Source organism: Zingiber officinale, chromosome 2B (genome assembly GCF_018446385.1).
Source record: "Zingiber officinale cultivar Zhangliang chromosome 2B, Zo_v1.1, whole genome shotgun sequence".
Lineage (NCBI taxonomy): Eukaryota > Viridiplantae > Streptophyta > Magnoliopsida > Zingiberales > Zingiberaceae > Zingiber > Zingiber officinale.
Genome location: NC_055989.1, coordinates 19,464,527 through 19,470,384, shown reverse-complemented (window position 1 = coordinate 19,470,384; position 5,858 = coordinate 19,464,527).

The window sequence follows — 5,858 nt, the reverse complement described above, 5'->3', positions numbered from 1 at the left end:
TCGTGATTTCGGTTGGTGGTTAATGCTTCTTTCAAAAACATTCTTGACCAGGAGGCTAATTTGTCTAAACCTTGCTCGTAGGGAAATATTTTGATTTGTGATGCCTTGTACAATTCTAATACAGTGTTCACATCCTTCAGATATCCTTGCAATGTATTGTTAAAATAGTGCTCAGACTTGAGTCATGATTTGCTGCAGTTCCACTTAATTAACACTTTCACTGCATATCAACCCACCTTGTGTTTGCCTGCTTCATTGATTGTGTGGTGATGGTGAATTTTATAGCTTTTGCTCCTTATTGTATTATGTCTATTAGCCATGTGTATACAAAGGGCACAGTTGCATTCTTGCTTATGAGATTTGGAAGATGGCATCAGAGGTAGTACAATAAATAGTATATCTCTTCATTTGCTTGTTAACTATGAACATTTTCTTTGTTCTTCTATGCTTCCTTCACTGTTATATTCGTTATCTTCCACAGCAGCCTTTAAAAACTCAGTATTCTATTTTATTTGATACATGCACACATTTGTTTTAGTTATTTGACATATGGTGAATTTATGTGTTTTTACAGTTTACAAATCTCAAGTACTCCAGAGTTGAAATTGATGAAGTGCGGTTCGAGTGGGCTGAATGCATGCTAGATTACATTTGAGACAGTTGTACCTTAATGTGTTAACAGAATGTTATACTTTGATTTTGATATCTATTAGCTAGCTGTTGAAACATGTAAAAAGAATGTTTGGGTATTTTATGGATATTGTTGTAAGAAGATTATTTATATAATTTGTGAATATTTGTGTATTTTATGGATATTATTGAATGAAGAATATTTGTACAATTTGTGAATATTTGTGTATTTTTTTTTGTTATTGTCGGTTTTAAAATCAAATCTGTGCTGTTAGAAAAAATACATATTACATCGGTTTTCCACCGATGTTAAACCGGTGTTATAAAGTAATATTACATCGGTCATTTACCGCTGCCAAAACTGGTGTTATTAACATACTATATTACATCGGTTTTACACCATGTATGAAACGGTGTCGTTAAGTGATACTACACTGGTTAATAACCGATTCGAAAACCGGTGTCGTTAAGTGATACTACACCGGTTTTTACCCGATGTCTAAAATGGCAGACTTTTAACATCGGCTTCATAGACATCGGTCGAAAATCAAATAGACACCGGTGGAAAACCGATGTCTATGAGCGATTTTGTTGTAGTGTTATGACCCATGCATGTGCTATGTGCCCAATTATGCATGCTTTATGATATGATAAATGATATGTCCATTATGTACGTTTATGATCCATGCATGTGCTGTGCGCCCAAATATGCATGCCTTATGATGTGATAAATGACATGTTCATTACGTATGCTTATGATCCATGCATGTGCTGTGTGCCCAAATATGCATGTTTTATGATATGTTAAGAAATATGTTATGCATGAAATGTTAAGAACTATGATATGTATGACATGCTACTTTACTTTATGTATGGCTTGTACCAAGGGTGGGCTCCATAAGCGCCCCGGGGTCGATGGACTAAGAAACGAGCCTCGTTAGGGATGGACTCCTAAGTGCCCCTAGGTCGATGGACTAAGAAACGGGCCTAGTATGTATGCCTTGTAAGGTTCAAGACTTGCTACCTTGAACCTACATAGGACGCGCGCATTTATGTATGTGGTACAAGCCGGGGCCCTAATCATGTTGAGATTATGTTTAAGTATGTATATTATAAGTTTTCAAAAGACATGTTGCATATGTTTCATGATACATGTTTAGGAATTCACCTTGCATATACTTTATGATTATGCCATGATATTTATGATGATGTTATGCTATGTCAGGATTCATTTGATGTTCATGTTAGAATATGCTATGATACTTTATGATTATGCCATGATATTTATGATAATGTTATGCTATGTCAGGATTCATTTGATGTTCATGTTAGAATATGCTATGATACTTTATGATGATTATGTTACGATATGTCATGATATGATGCTTGATATGATAAATTGTTTCCATGCATTTTGACTTGTGATTTTGATATGCTATACGATTTTTGTGAGTAGGAAAGGAACTTACTGAGCCATGAGTGCTCACAGCTTACTTTCTTGTACCACAGATAAAGGCAAGGAATGGATGTACTAGGGGAGCAGCAGGAGAGGCTAGAAGAATGTGTGTGGTAGTGGCTTGGCTAAAGGGAAAGACCTGCTTTTGTTAATAAAGAAATATGTCATGTTTATGTTATTTCATTTTGACTCCATGACATTAATTATGTGTTTGGGTATTATGACTCAAAAATCATGTTAAGTATGCTATGTGGTTTTTATATGTCCATAGTGATTTTAAAGTAAAAGCTTTTAATTTCTCTAAGTAAGACTTCCGCTGTGTTAAGTAAGTATGTATGTGTCCGAGTAACCCCCGTCGCCTTAGCAGGAGGGGCGAGGCGTTACATTTACTTCCTAATTAATGATCAATATCTCTCTAGAGGGTAGAGATATAGCTAATCCTTGTAATTTGAGTGGGGGAACTCTATAAATCTTATCTAAATATATTCTCCGACAAGTGTCGATAAAGAATCGAACATTCTGATAATCTAAATATAGATTTTAAGAGCTTAGATGAATGAATATGTGGTTAAGGTCTTGAGCTACTTGATAAAGACAATGTTAGTTGAGTTAACTAACCATTGCCTTGTAACCCATCACACTACGGTTGCCCTACTTAAGGTTCAGAAACCTCTAACAACGAGCAATAGAAAAGGAGGTAGAGAAATACTAGCTCTCTATAGCATCTCAAAATCATTACCAAGTGGTGCTCTGCCTCTTAAAGATCATCTTCTACAACTTTTCACTAAGCAATGTGATAATCTCGCAAGTGATAAGTAACTAACTCCGTCTTCTCCACACCATTGTGGGTCATATATCTCAATATACCATTGAGGTTATCTAATCATGTACGACCAGTTCATGAGTCAGAATTTGTAACGCCTGAAAATTCTCGAAACTGCATTATAAATATATTTTTCTGGAATTTTTAGATATTTTTCTGGAATTTTACGAGTAGTGGAAGCAACAAAAATAATTGGAACCGCAAAATAGCTTAGGTGGGAATCAAACCCGAGACCTATGGCTTAGGGATAATGTTGGGAACCAGTTGAACCCAGCAGGGCCGTGCTGAAAGGAAAGGGGACCAATTATATTTATAATTGGGTTGGCCGAATTAGTTACTTAGTATAAATAGGAAGGTTAAGTTGGGGGTTGGTTTATTTTGAGAACTGGGTTCGGCAACATCAAATTTCACCGTGACCTATCCCTCTCCCAAAAACCTTCACCGCCGCCCACTCCTCTTCCTCCTCCTCTCTCGGCGCCCAAGCCCCAAGGGCTCTCGGATCACCTTCCGGCGACGACTCCAACACGAAAAGGGTTCTTCTCCGTGAGAGGAACGCGAAGACGCGAGCGGATCGTCGAGAAGATCATCTCCACCGGAATTCTAGCGAATAGAATCGTAAGAAATTACGAACAGGAGGTAAGAAACCCCTCACCTGCAGTATAATAGCTACCGTTTGATTTTCTGTGCATTAGTATAGTTATACGCGTATGTTTTCGACACATAGGATGTATTTAACCCTCCTCGCAGGTTTAGGGATTTAGTGAGTACCTTTAGATGGGCCGGACACGTCTTTTCTCCTTCAGTTGGAGGTTTAGATGCTGTTGGGTGCCTAAAGGTAGTCTCCCTAATAGAGAGGGGAGTTAAAGCACACTAGGTGGTCGATTAAATGACTAGCTTAGAAAGAATGCAACCTAGGCATTTTTATTAGCACAGTTGAATGCATTAGAAGCATCTAAATTAGTAAATCAGTTTATTCTAGCTTACATGGGACTACGGTCCAATGGGTGGGCTCCCATAGTCGCCTCTAGGTTCAGACAACCTAGTTCTAGGTTCAGATAACCTAGAAACAGTAATTTAGAACAGTTTAGCTATACTCAGTATTTTACTTTTCAGTTGGCACTGTACTGGATTAGATATCCATTGGGCTGGGCTCCCATAGTCGGTCCCTAGGTTTAGATAACCTAGTAGCTCTACTAAATTCGGGACTTGCAACCCCGGGTCTAGTTAGAGATGCGCGCATAGCATGTACAGTTGCCGGGCCCATCAGCAGCATGTTTAGTATTTTCACTTATTATATGTATATGGTTTTCAACCTTTCATAAAGTAGTTTATGAATTCAGTACAGTTCTAGCAGTAGCTCAGTATTAGCGTAGCTCAGTTCACAGTATCAGCTTAGTTTTTCCCTGTGAATATGCATGATGACTTTATGCTCAGCTTTAGATATGCCATGATTGTATGCTTCTATGCCATGCCATGCTTAGTTTATTCTGTATATCCAGCATATGTTTTAAACAGCATGATTTGAAATCATATTTGCATCGTTGCATGTTTTTGTGAGGTAGATGGTTTCTTACTAAGCTTTTTAGCTTATAGATACTACTTTTCTTATACTGCAGATAAAGGTAAAGGAAAAGTGGACTAGCAGTGGAGGCTGGAGGTCAATGCAGATCAAGATGTGTGTGGAAGGAACTGGAATAAAAGATCCTCAGGGGTTTTAGCAAGCTTAAGTAGTAGAAGTCTTAGTATTTCTTCTTTTATGCAATTTTGAACCTTAGAGTGTTTAAATCATGGGAGATTTATTTAGTTTGTTAGTAATTATGTTAGAATGCTGGTTAATAGTTGTTAGAATGTATTTCCATTGATTTTAGAATTGTTGTGTGAGATTTTGGCACGCCAAAGTGCTGAAATCAGAGTTCCCGGGCGAAATCAGAACTCTGATCGGTCTCCAGACCGATCCAAGCTTCTGGATCGGTCAGCCGACCGATCCAGACAGATACAGTATGCTACTGTATCCTCCTGGATCGGTCAGCCGACCGATCCAGTGCGATACAGTAGCGATTGCAGGTGTTTCGGGTGCCTGGATCGGTCAGCCGACCGATCCAGTTGGGAACAGAAACTTCCCCAGCTTCGATCGATCTGTAGATCGATCAGCAGGCCGGTAGGTAGTTGGGAAGTTAGTTTCTAGTCCCTAGCTCAGTTGGGATGTTCAGTTTCCCCTCCTTAGCATATGTACACCAGCAAAGAAGGTCTTTAGATCTTTCTTATCAGTTGTATCCGTCATTAGTAGAGTAAAATTTTTAATTAGCCCAGTTTTCCGCACAGTATAGTTTAGCATTATTGTGACGATCGGCCTTACAGCCAGTGCCCAGAAGGCGGGTCGTTACAGAATTTCCCATGGAATAACGTTATGCGAGTCGACTGACCATCGCCCTGTGAACCATTATGATTCTATACCTCCACTCAAGATTCTATCTCTTAAAATATCTCAAAATAATCACTAAGTGATTCTTTGTTTCTCGAAAATCGTCTTTGGTGTTTTCCACCAAGAGGTAACCTAGTCTCGTATGTGATAACTAGTTAGCATCACCTTTTTTTGCATAAGTACAAGTCATATATCTAAATGTACCTTCTAGGTTATCTAACCAGGTACTAGGGATTCATGATCAAAATCCCTATAGAATAAGATACATCCATCCTCTACTAACTATAATGGTATAAGTATACGTTTCTTGTCCATTACCCAACGAGTATTGGCAGGGATAACGTTGTTACTAGTATTTCCTGAGACTGTGTTTCTTGATCTCTAATAAATTATTGATGGGTTAAACTCCTACTTTCCAACTTGGTATTAGTTGGTGCTATAAAAGAATCTATATTCTCTATATCAGGTTTGGGTCCTGAAGTGTTAACTTGTTGCTTCTATGGTTGTCCTCGACCATGATTGCAAAT